This window comes from Protopterus annectens, chromosome 6.part1 (assembly GCF_019279795.1).
Source record: "Protopterus annectens isolate FY-2018-M chromosome 6.part1, PAN1.0, whole genome shotgun sequence".
NCBI lineage: Eukaryota > Metazoa > Chordata > Ceratodontiformes > Protopteridae > Protopterus > Protopterus annectens.
In genome coordinates, this window is record NC_056738.1 from 577566428 (window position 1) to 577580650 (window position 14223).

Here is a 14223-nt window from a genome sequence, read left to right on the forward strand (position 1 = left end):
TGTAGGTAATACTAAAATCTTAAAGGTGATAGGGGAATACCCATTATTTACACAAAAAAGGGCTCAGAGTTTTAAGAATTATTTCCAGGCCAAATTAAATATGCCCAGAAGTAAAAGTGAAAGAAGGGGTATGGTGAAGTGTTTTAGTTGTAACTTGTGCAATTATTTATACACTAAAGCTCAAGATCTTGTTATTAACAATAACAGGATTAATGTAAATGTATTGTTTACATCTAAGTCCAAATGTGTGGTCTACCTGATTTTTTTGAGTTTCTTGTTTGGCTTTTTATACAGGGAGGACTTCTCAAGAGTTGTACAAAAGTATTTATGAATATAAATATGCTGTTCATATAAGTGATGACAGGAATGTTTTAAGTAGACATTTTAAAAATGGTATGTGTAAAGCTGATTTAAAGTTTTTGGTGTTAGATGTTATAAAAATGCTGATTTTTTGTTACATGCAGAAGAGGGGGTTGGACTGGTTAGAATATACATGGCAAGTGAAACCAAATGCTTGCTATCCCCCAGGTCTGAATAATCATAAGGATTTTATAATGTATTTAAAACAAAAAGGGTTAAAACATTAATTTATGGTCATGTGACCATTTTTAATATACATTTGTGTTCTGAACCAATTACTTTCAGTCTGAAGAAGTCTCATTGAATTGTAAGTGATGAAAACACTTGCTAAAGGTTATTCAATAAAGTGTAAGTGTTTTCTGTGTTTTTTCAACTGGCTTATTTATTATTTAAATAAAACTTTCACTCTATGTAAAAAACAACTAATTATCATTACTTATATGTCTTATTAATACTTAAATAAAGTGAACTATAATCAGTTATTTCAACTCAGATTATATATTTCAGATTACTAACTATAGCTAGCACTTATACTTTTCCCCATATAGTTGAGAATCAGATTTATTTCAGTAAGTAGGAAATTATTGCTTACTGAAACTATATTTTAGTATGGAAAAATGAAAATACGAAAAGTTTTACCTTTTAATGAAATCCATTCAGAAATGCTTCAAAAACCAAGTTATTATAAAACCATGCATTGTACAGCAGCATATATTTTCATTTGTCTCTGAGGTTTTGTTTTAATTTTTGTCTTTTACTGTCCCTTCATTTCCTGTAGCATGTCTTTTCAGAGATTAGGTCCACTCCATTTCTTCAGTGGGATTAAGTGAGTTGTTTTTTTGTGCAAAAGAAACAACATCTTCCAGAGTTTCAAATGTTTTTCTTCCTTCTGGCAAAAAAAGTCTTAATTTTGCTGGGTAAACTAGATGTGTTTTTATTCCAGATTTCTTAAGACTTTTCAGCAAGGGAATACATGCTTTCCTTTTTGAGACAAGTAAAGAAGAAAGTCATTGTCAAATCTGATAAGGTTATCACCTATATTGATGGCTGATGCAGACCAGTCAGTTTTTTGAACTAAGTCTTTGTCTTGACTGTAAATTAATTTCACTATTATGGGTCTTGGATTTCAAGTTTCTTTGTCTGAATTTGTTGTTGATAAGGATTTGTGTGCCCTCTCTATACCATAGGATAGGACCTCAGGGAGGTTTAAAGTTTTTGGAATCCAAGTTGTTAAAACATTTACCATATTTTCTCCCTCTTGCTTCTCAAGCCCTCTGTATATCCTGATATTGTTCCTTCTTGCCCCGTTTTCAACATCATCTATTTTCTTCATGAATATGTTTTGTTTTAAAAAGAAAAAAAGCGAAACCAAACCACACCAAAATGAGGAACCTTGTCGGCAGTAACCACACGAAACAGTCCTTAACGCTTTTTATTTAAAATATCAACAGAGCGTTTTCGCCACAGTACACTGTGGCTTCTTCAGAGGCAATACAAATCCAACATAAAACACTCCATTTAAATCAGGTTACATCAGGAAGTGACATCTTCCTGTTTCCTGAAAACCGGCAGCAATTTACTATAACACTTGTAAAAAATTTTTAAAAAAATTTTAAATACAACCACGCAAATCAATACTTGACAGAACGTAACCACAATCAATATGTCCCAGTTTATAAAAACTTCATGACATTGACTTATAATTTACAATGTATATATTCCAGATACATCAAAATACAACCGAGGACATTGTAATAAAAACATCTCCTAGAAGATGTACATTAATATGCAGGACTACAGCACAAGTTACTACTACCTATTACTTATTCCCTCAAGTAAAAAAGTATGTTCAATACCATAACTACAAATTAATGCGAATACACTAGAATAAATACACCCTGAAAGTAAAATATAGGGAAGCTCATTGGTAGAATAAAAAGAAATATACATATATATGTGTGTATCTCAATTATCAAACTATCCCTAACACCCATGTATAATAATGTAAGGGGGAACTAGTTCACGCCTATCCACAAAGGAATAGCAGCCAACCATTAAATTAATGGCCAAGGGGGGTATATACTATCTAAGATAACTTTTCAATTTTAGAACAGGGGCTATATTGCAATTATTGTTCAACCCAGGGTGTCTAAATGCGTCCAAACGTAACTGCCATTCCAGTTCCCGATTTTCGAGGATTAACGAAAAAGGGCCACCCCTAACCTTTATTGGTACATGGTCAATGGCCATGAATTGGAAGCTATGACCCGGATTCAAAGCTATATGTTTTGCCAGTGCATTGTCGTCCTTCTTATTCTTAATCGCATACAAATGTTCATACATTCGGTCCCGGACACGTCTGTCCGTTTTTCCGATGTAGAACCCTTGGCAACAATTACACATGGCAATATAAATAACAGATTTACTTTCACAATTAAGTGTAAACCGGATGTCATACTTTTTCTCCCTGACCTTAAATGTCTCACCAATTCGGACGTTATTGCAAAATTTACAAAAACCACATTTGAACATGCCTCTCCTTTTATAAAAAGTATCTTGAGGCATGTCCCTTTGTAATAATTCTTTTAGGTTATTTGATCTCCTAAAAATAAATCTGGGCTCCCTACCCATTTTTTCAGCCAAGAGGGAGTTGGAAGATATAAGATGCCAATTCTTCCGTATTATGTCCAGAATACCTTTAGAATTATTACTAAAAGTGGTAATAAAACTTAAGGAATAATCAAATTCTTCACCTATTGATGTTATTATAGCACTCCTCCCATTATCACATTGAAGCTCATCCGGACCTATATTGATACTAAGGTCAATATGTCCAGATTTTCGTTGCAGTAATAAAGGTTTATAAAAACCATTATTCCTTTTAGAAGTAACTTCACTAATGAGCTCAAGTAGCATTTTTTCTGGGTATCCTCGGTTAAAGAACATTTCCCTCAATAAAGCACATTCCTTAGTAAAATCCACCAAAGTACTGCACATTCTTCCTGCCCTCACCAACTGTCCCTTCACAATAGATCTTTTCTGTTTGTACGGATGGAAACTGGTAAAGTGCAGGAATGAATTGCAGTACGTGGACTTTCTAAATACAGATGACGTCAGTGCTTCATCTACAGAGTCTTTTACTAGTTTAACATCGAGATAATCAATCTCGCTAGTTGAAAATTTAAATGTAAACTTTAAAAATTCAGTTGTGGAGTTAATAGTTTCCACAAAAACTGCAGCTTCCACCTCCGAGCCCCTGAACAATATAAAAATATCGTCCAGGAACCGGGTGTAGAATACAACAGGTTCCATTAAACCAGGGACTCTCTTTAGGATATTAGCCTCCCAATATCCCATAACATAATTTGCTACTCCAGCTCCACATGGTGAGCCCATCGCCACACCACGTTTCTGTAAAAAGAACTCCCCATTAAAGGTGAAATAATTAGTGGTCAAGACAATTTCCAGTAATTCTGTTACCAAGTCTACTTCCAATTTGGAGGCCCCAAGTCCCTGAAGCATAGACCCAATCCATTCCACCGCTTCTTGGTGCGGTATGGAAGTATATAGGTCTATAACATCTATGGTCAAAAAGTTATTATCAACGTTATATGGAGTACCATTAATGCTTTCAAGAAACGACCACGAATCCTTACATATACTGGGAATACTTTTAATGTATTTATCCAGTATGTTTGTAATAAGCTTGGAACAGGGATACGTAATGGACGATCTACCATCAATCAACGTCCTCATAGGGGGGTTGTCAATACTCTTATGCATTTTGGGGATTCCGAACATGACAGGTACTTTTGAACAATTAATATCAATATAGTTGTACAAGTTAATGTCAATTTTCCCTGCCAGGAACAGATCCCTAAAATAACCCCTAGTTCTCTGGGTATTACCATTGACCTCACTTCTTGAAGATTTTATATACGCATCAGTGTCAAGTAGTGCAGTCATCTTCTCATTATATGTTATATTATCAAGTATCACTAACCCACCACCCTTGTCAGGTTTTAATACTCGTACAGGTAGCCGACATAACTCGTGTAATAACAGCATCTGTTCTTTAGTGATGTTAGAACTGCCTGTACTCACTCTATCATTGCTATTAACAGCTAAAAATCTGAAATCCATTTCACACACATTCTCAAACAATTGTAAGGTTGTATGTAAAGGCGGGTTAAACACGCTGGCTAATTTCATGGAGTGTAAACCACCAGCCCTCCCTTCTTTGTTTGAGTTTTCGATATCAGATTGTTGGTTAAACATCAGTTTAAGGTTCATTTTTCTCACAAAGCATTTAAGTTCTATAATTTCCTTAGCAATACTCCCATTCTTTTTGGGAACAAACGAGTTACCCAAGGCTAATAGTTCAATCAGCTGTTCGTCAAGAATAATATCTGTAAAGTTGTAAATTCTAAAATCACCATTCTTATTAGTAAGAATGGTAGGAAAACCATGTACAAAAGTTGAAGGGGGTGGGTCAGTGTACACCAGTAGTGGAGTGGATGGCCCAACTTTATCTAAACTATTAAGGTCTAGATTTTCATCTAATTCCTTCTCCTGTTCACATAGGACTTGCCACTGCCTTGCCCTAAAAAATTGTTATTGTTACCTTTATTCTGGTTGCCTGATTTATTATTGGTACTCAGACCATATTGAAGGTTGCCAGAACCCCCTTTATTTCTGGCAAACCCCTTAATTCTGTTACTACGCCTAGGTCCTGAATTAGCATGTCCTCATTGTTATCTTCCTCTACTATGTCCTCCAACCCACTCCTGTCCTCATCCACATCGGTCGCCTGATTATCACTAGTACAACCTACACGGGTGTCCCTAGGTCCCTTTAGGTTAGGATATGCACATTTCTTAGAATAGGCTTCCCTATCTCTAATCAATTTTTTGTTTTTATTCCCCTTCAACTTCAACAGCAACGTGTCAATGCTAGATAAGATCCGTCCATAGTCGAATCTATATCTGTTAAAGTCCAGGTCAATTTTAATGTCTTTATCCAAGTTGTTAATGTCATTCATTAATAAGTCAATGTGCACCACATAATGTTTAACAATCAGTTCTAGTAATTCAACGCCCTGCTTTTGAAAAAGCACTTCCAAATCAACTAAGAAAACCTGGTCAGTTATTAGGCCAGATGGCGTAAAATTGTTCCGTAACCCTTTTGGTACCAGGTTTTCAGTGATACATTGCTTAAAATAAGCCGACTCCAACTGCAACTTTTTTAATCTAAGCAGTTTGGAGTCAAAAAGTTTAAGTTTGTCTGCTAAACATGTGTTTTTCATATTAGGTGCAACAACACCTGATAGCGTACCTTGTTGGCCAAACATAAGGTTAGTAGTGTCCAACAACCAGTCTCCTAGTTCCGGTAACCCTAAATTCGTTCCAGTAGGTCCGTTGTCAACATTATCCAAGACCCGTGGATTATAGTTGGGGCGTTCGTTTGATGCCGCTACGGCATACGGTCAACGTACTGCTCTCTCCTCAGTCCCAATACCATCACCAGAGAGGAAGAAAATCCCTCCCTGACTATTGTCTGAACCAACCACGTTGTTAACAATAGAATTCAGCCGTTCCGGCTGTCCCGCTGGAATCCAATCATCAAGACTCCCTTGGCTCAACGCCGTCTTGCTTGTACCACCGGACGTACCCATTCTCGGCGTCCGGAACATAGCCTGCATATCGTCGATCCTTGAATTCATCTGATCAAGCCTGGCAGACAGACCAGCTATTAGACCAGCTAGGTCCGTATCGGCGTTGTCACTACCACTCGCCATAAAGCTGCCTTGAAGTGAAACTGCGAAACAACAGGAATCCTCACAAAACGAATCCACGAACAAGAAGAAAAAGTTTAAACCAAACCACACCAAAATGAGGAACCTTGTCGGCAGTAACCACGAAACAGTCCTTAACGCTTTTTATTTAAAATATCAACAGAGGTTTTCTGCCACAGTACACTGTGGCTTCTTCAGAGGCAATACAAATCCAACATAAAACACTCCATTTAAATCAGGTTACATCAGGAAGTGACATCTTCCTGTTTCCTGAAAACCGCAGCAATTTACTATAACACTTGTAAAAAATTTAAAAATTTTAAATACAACCACGCAAATCAATACTTGACAGAACGTAACACAATCAATATGTCCCAGTTTATAAAAACTTCATGACATTGACTTATAATTTACAATGTATATATTCCAGATACATCAAAATACAACCGAGGACATTGTAATAAAACATCTCCTAGAAGATGTACATTAATATGCAGGTCTACAGCACAAGTTACTACTACCTATTACTTATTCCCTCAAGTAAAAAAGTATGTTCAATACCATAACTACAAATTAATGCGAATACACTAGAATAAATACACCCTGAAAGTAAAATATAGGAAGCTCATTGGTAGAATAAAAAGAAATATACATATGCATCTGATCAAGCGGCAGACAGACCATTAAACCATCGTCACTAAGCCATTGCTGTGAAGTGAAACAACAACAGGAATCCTCAAAACCACGCGAGAAACCAAAAACAAAATGAAGTAACCACGAAACAGTCCTTAGCAGCTTTTTATTTAAAATATCAACAAGGCGTTTTAAGCCACAGTACACTGTGGCTTCTTCAGAAACAATACAAATCCAACATAAAACACTCCATTTAAATCAGGTTACATCAGGAAGTGACATCTTCCTGTTTCCTGAAAACGGCAGCAATTTACTATAACACTTGTAAAATTTTAAAAAATTTTAAATACAACCATAAATCAATACTTGACAGAGCGTAACCACAATCAATATGTCCCAGTTTATAAAAACTTCATGACATTGACTTATAATTTACAATGTATATATTCAGATACATCAAAATACAACCGAGGACATTGTAATAAAACATCTCCTAGAAGATGTACATTAATATGCAGGACTACAGCACAAGTTACTACTACCTATTACTTATTCCCTCAAGTAAAAAAGTATGTTCAATACCATAACTACAAATTAATGCGAATACACTAGAATAAATACACCCTGAAAGTAAAATATAGGGAAGCTCATTGGTAGAATAAAAAGAAATATACATATATATGTGTGTATCTCAATTATCAAACTATCCTAACACCCATGTATAATAATGTAAGGGGGAACTAGTTCACGCCTATCCACAAAGGAATAGCAGCCAACCATTAAATTAATGGCCAAGGAGGGTATATACTATCTAAGATAACTTTTCAATTTTAGAACAGGGGCTATATTGCAATTATTGTTCAACCCAGGGTGTCTAAATCGTCCAAGCGTAACTGCCATTCCAGTTCGATTTTAGGATTAACGAAAAAGGGCCACTAACCTTTATTGGTACATGGTCAATGGCCATGAATTGGAAGCTATGACCGGATTCAAAGCTATATGTTTTGCCAGTGCATTGTCGTCCTTCTTATTCTTAATCGCATACAAATGTTCATACATTAGGTCCCGGACCGTCTGTCCGTTTTCGATGTAGAACCCTTGGCAACAATTACACATGGCAATATAAATAACAGATTTACTTTCACAATTAAGTGTAAACCGGATGTCATACTTTTTCTCCCTGACCTTAAATGTCTCACCAATTGGACGTTATTGCAAAATTTACAAAAACCACATTTGAACATGCCTCTCCTTTTATAAAAAGTATCTTGAGGCATGTCCCTTTGTAATAATTCTTTTAGGTTATTTGATCTCCTAAAAATAAATCTGGGCTCCCTACCCATTTTTTCAGCCAAGAGGGAGTTGGAAGATATAAGATGCCAATTCTTCCGTATTATGTCCAGAATACCTTTAGAATTATTACTAAAAGTGGTAATAAAACTTAAGGAATAATCAAATTCTTCACCTATTGATGTTATTATAGCACTCCTCCCATTATCACATTGAAGCTCATCCGGACCTATATTGATACTAAGGTCAATATGTCCAGATTTTCGTTGCAGTAATAAAGGTTTATAAAAACCATTATTCCTTTTAGAAGTAACTTCACTAATGAGCTCAAGTAGCATTTTTTCTGGGTATCCTCGGTTAAAGAACATTTCCCTCAATAAAGCACATTCCTTAGTAAAATCCACCAAAGTACTGCACATTCTTCCTGCCCTCACCAACTGTCCCTTCACAATAGATCTTTTCTGTTTGTACGGATGGAAACTGGTAAAGTGCAGGAATGAATTGCAATGCGTGAACTTTCTAAATACAGATGGCGTCAGTGCTTCATCTACAGAGTCTTTTACTAGTTTAACATCGAGATAATCAATCTAAGCTAGTTGAAAATTTAAATGTAAACTTTAAAAATTCAGTTGTGGAGTTAATAGTTTCCACAAAAACTGCAGCTTCCACCTCCGAGCCCCTGAACAATATAAAAATATCGTCCAGGAACCGGGTGTAGAATACAACAGGTTCCATTAAACCAGGGACTCTCTTTAGGATATTAGCCTCCCAATATCCCATAACATAATTTGCTACTCCAGCTCCACATGGTGAGCCCATCGCCACACCACGTTTCTGTAAAAAGAACTCCCCATTAAAGGTGAAATAATTAGTGGTCAAGACAATTTCCAGTAATTCTGTTACCAAGTCTACTTCCAATTTGGAGGCCCCAAGTCCCTGAAGCATAGACCCAATCCATTCCACCGCTTCTTGGTGCGGTATGGAAGTATATAGGTCTATAACATCTATGGTCAAAAAGTTATTATCAACGTTATATGGAGTACCATTAATGCTTTCAAGAAGCGACCGAATCCTTACATATACTGGGAATACTTTTAATGTATTTATCCAGTATGTTTGTAATAAGCTTGGAACAGGGATACGTAATGGACGATCTACCATCAATCAACGTCCTCATAGGGGGGTTGTCAATACTCTTATGCATTTTGGGGATTCTGAACATGACAGGTACTTTTGAACAATTAATATCAATATAGTTGTACAAGTTAATGTCAATTTTCCTGCCAGGAACAGATCCTAAAATAACCCTAGTTCTCTGGGTATTACCATTGACCTCACTTCTTGAAGATTTTATATAGCATCAGTGTCAAGTAGTGCAGTCATCTTCTCATTATATGTTATATTATCAAGTATCACTAACCCACCACCCTTGTCAGGTTTTAATACTCGTACAGGTAGCCGACATAACTTCGTGTAATAACAGCATCTGTTCTTTAGTGATGTTAGAACTGCCTGTACTCACTCTATCATTGCTATTAACAGCTAAAAATCTGAAATCCATTTCACACACATTCTCAAACAATTGTAAGGTTGTATGTAAAGGCGGGTTAAACACGCTGGCTAATTTCATGGAGTGTAAACCACCAGCCCTCCTTCTTTGTTTGAGTTTTCGATATCAGATTGTTGGTTAAACATCAGTTTAAGGTTCATTTTTCTCACAAAGCATTTAAGTTCTATAATTTCCTTAGCAATACTCCCATTCTTTTTGGGAACAAGCGAGTTACCCAAGGCTAATAGTTCAATCAGCTGTTAGGTCAAGAATAATATCTGTAAAGTTGTAAATTCTAAAATCACCATTCTTATTAGTAAGAATGGTAGGAAAACCATGTACAAAAGTTGAAGGGGGTGGGTCAGTGTACACCAGTAGTGGAGTGGATGGCCCAACTTTATCTAAACTATTAAGGTCTAGATTTTCATCTAATTCCTTCTCCTGTTCACATAGGACTTGCCACTGCCTTGCCCTAAAAAATTGTTATTGTTACCTTTATTCTGGTTGCCTGATTTATTATTGGTACTCAGACCATATTGAAGGTTGCCAGAACCCCCTTTATTTCTGGCAAACCCCTTAATTCTGTTACTACGCCTAGGTCCTGAATTAGCATGTCCCTCATTGTTATCTTCCTCTACTATGTCCTCCAACCCACTCCTGTCCTCATCCACATCGGTCGTCTGATTATCACTAGTACAACCTACACGGGTGTCCCTAGGTCCCTTTAGGTTAGGATATGCACATTTCTTAGAATAGGCTTCCCTATCTCTAATCAATTTTTTGTTTTATTCCCCTTCAACTTCAACAGCAACGTGTCAATGCTAGATAAGATCCGTCCATAGTCGAATCTATATCTGTTAAAGTCCAGGACAATTTTAATGTCTTTATCCAAGTTGTTAATGTCATTCATTAATAAGTCAATGTGCACCACATAATGTTTAACAATCAGTTCTAGTAATTCAACGCCCTGCTTTTGAAAAAGCACTTCCAAATCAACTAAGAAAACCTGGTCAGTTATTAGGCCAGATGGCGTAAAATTGTTCCGTAACCCTTTTGGTACCAGGTTTTCAGTGATACATTGCTTAAAATAAGCCGACTCCAACTGCAACTTTTTAATCTAAGCAGTTTGGAGTCAAAAGTTAAGTTTGTCTGCTAAACATGTTTTTCATATTAGGTGCAACAACACCTGATAGCGTACCTTGTTGGCCAAACATAAGGTTAGTAGTGTCCAACAACCAGTCTCCTAGTTCCGGTAACCCTAAATTCGTTCCAGTAGGTCCGTTGTCAACATTATCCAAGACCCGTGGATTATAGTTGGGGCGTTCGTTTGATGCCGCTACGGCATACGGTACCGAACGTACTGCTCTCTCCTCAGTCCCAATACCATCACCAGAGAGGAAGAAAATCCCTCCCTGACTATTGTCTGAACCAACCACGTTGTTAACAATAGAATTCAGCCGTTCCGGCTGTCCCGCTGGAATCCAATCATCAAGACTCCCTTGGCTCAACGCCGTCTTGCTTGTACCACCGGACGTACCCATTCTCGGCGTCCGGAACATAGCCTGCATATCGTCGATCCTCGAATTCATCTGATCAAGCCTGGCAGACAGACCAGCTATTAGACCAGCTAGGTCCGTATCGGCGTTGTCACTACCACTCGCCATAAAGCTGCCTTGAAGTGAAACTGCCGAAACAACAGGAATCCTCACAAAAACGACCACGAACAAGAAGAAAAAAAGCGAAACCAAACCACACCAAAATGAGGAACCTTGTCGGCAGTAACCACACGAAACAGTCCTTAACGCTTTTTATTTAAAATATCAACAGAGCGTTTTCGCCACAGTACACTGTGGCTTCTTCAGAGGCAATACAAATCCAACATAAAACACTCCATTTAAATCAGGTTACATCAGGAAGTGACATCTTCCTGTTTCCTGAAAACCGGCAGCAATTTACTATAACACTTGTAAAAAAATTTAAAAAAAATTTTAAATACAACCACGCAAATCAATACTTGACAGAACGTAACCACAATCAATATGTCCCAGTTTATAAAAACTTCATGACATTGACTTATAATTTACAATGTATATATTCCAGATACATCAAAATACAACCGAGGACATTGTAATAAAAACATCTCCTAGAAGATGTACATTAATATGCAGGACTACAGCACAAGTTACTACTACCTATTACTTATTCCCTCAAGTAAAAAAGTATGTTCAATACCATAACTACAAATTAATGCGAATACACTAGAATAAATACACCCTGAAAGTAAAATATAGGGAAGCTCATTGGTAGAATAAAAAGAAATATACATATATATGTGTGTATCTCAATTATCAAACTATCCCTAACACCCATGTATAATAATGTAAGGGGGAACTAGTTCACGCCTATCCACAAATGGCAGTTACGTTTGGACGCATTTAGACACCCTGGGTTGAACAATAATTGCAATATAGCCCCTGTTCTAAAATTGAAAAGTTATCTTAGATAGTATATACCCTCCTTGGCCATTAATTTAATGGTTGGCTGCTATTCCTTTGTGGATAGGCGTGAACTAGTTCCCCCTTACATTATTATACATGGGTGTTAGGGATAGTTTGATAATTGAGATACACACATATATATGTATATTTCTTTTTATTCTACCAATGAGCTTCCCTATATTTTACTTTCAGGGTGTATTTATTCTAGTGTATTCGCATTAATTTGTAGTTATGGTATTGAACATACTTTTTTACTTGAGGGAATAAGTAATAGGTAGTAGTAACTTGTGCTGTAGTCCTGCATATTAATGTACATCTTCTAGGAGATGTTTTTATTACAATGTCCTCGGTTGTATTTTGATGTATCTGGAATATATACATTGTAAATTATAAGTCAATGTCATGAAGTTTTTATAAACTGGGACATATTGATTGTGGTTACGTTCTGTCAAGTATTGATTTGCGTGGTTGTATTTAAAATTTTTTTAAAAATTTTTTACAAGTGTTATAGTAAATTGCTGCCGGTTTTCAGGAAACAGGAAGATGTCACTTCCTGATGTAACCTGATTTAAATGGAGTGTTTTATGTTGGATTTGTATTGCCTCTGAAGAAGCCACAGTATACTGTGGTGAAAACGCTCTGTTGATATTTTAAATAAAAAGTGTTAAGGACTGTTTCGTGTGGTTACTGCCGACAAGGTTCCTCATTTTGGTGTGGTTTGGTTTCGCTTTTTTTCTTCTTGTTCGTGGTCGTTTTTGTGAGGATTCCTGTTGTTTCGGCAGTTTCACTTCAAGGCAGCTTTATGGCGAGTGGTAGTGACAACGCCGATACGGACCTAGCTGGTCTAATAGCTGGTCTGTCTGCCAGGCTTGACCAGATGAATTCGAGGATCGACGATATGCAGGCTATGTTCCGGACGCCGAGAATGGGTACGTCCGGTGGTACAAGCAAGACGGCGTTGAGCCAAGGGAGTCTTGATGATTGGATTCCAGCGGGACAGCCGGAACGGCTGAATTCTATTGTTAACAACGTGGTTGGTTCAGACAATAGTCAGGGAGGGATTTTCTTCCTCTCTGGTGATGGTATTGGGACTGAGGAGAGAGCAGTACGTTCGGTACCGTATGCCGTAGTGGCATCAAACGAACGCCCCAACTATAATCCACGGGTCTTGGATAATGTTGACAATGGACCTACTGGAACGAATTTAGGGTTACCGGACCTAGGAGACTGGTTGTTGGACACTACTAACCTTATGTTTGGCCAACAAGGTACGCTATCAGGTGTTGTTGCACCTAATATGAAAAACACATGTTTAGCAGACAAACTTAAACTTTTTGACTCCAAACTGCTTAGATTAAAAAAGTTGCAGTTGGAGTCGGCTTATTTTAAGCAATGTATCACTGAAAACCTGGTACCAAAAGGGTTACGGAACAATTTTACGCCATCTGGCCTAATAACTGACCAGGTTTTCTTAGTTGATTTGGAAGTGCTTTTTCAAAAGCAGGGCGTTGAATTACTAGAACTGATTGTTAAACATTATGCGGTGCACATTGACTTATTAATGAATGACAACTTGGATAAAGACATTAAAATTGACCTGGACTTTAACAGATATAGATTCGACTATGGACGGATCTTATCTAGCATTGACACGTTGCTGTTGAAGTTGAAGGGGAATAAAAACAAAAAATTGATTAGAGATAGGGAAGCCTATTCTAAGAAATGTGCATATCCTAACCTAAAGGGACCTAGGGACACCCGTGTAGGTTGTACTAGTGATAATCAGACGACCGATGTGGATGAGGACAGGAGTGGGTTGGAGGACATAGTAGAGGAAGATAACAATGAGGGACATGCTAATTCAGGACCTAGGCGTAGTAACAGAATTAAGGGGTTTGCCAGAAATAAAGGGGGTTCTGGCAACCTTCAATATGGTCTGAGTACCAATAATAAATCAGGCAACCAGAATAAAGGTAACAATAACAATTTTTTAGGGCAAGGCAGTGGCAAGTCCTATGTGAACAGGAGAAGGAATTAGATGAAAATCTAGACCTTAATAGTTTAGATAAAGTTGGGCCATCCACTCCACTACTGGTGTA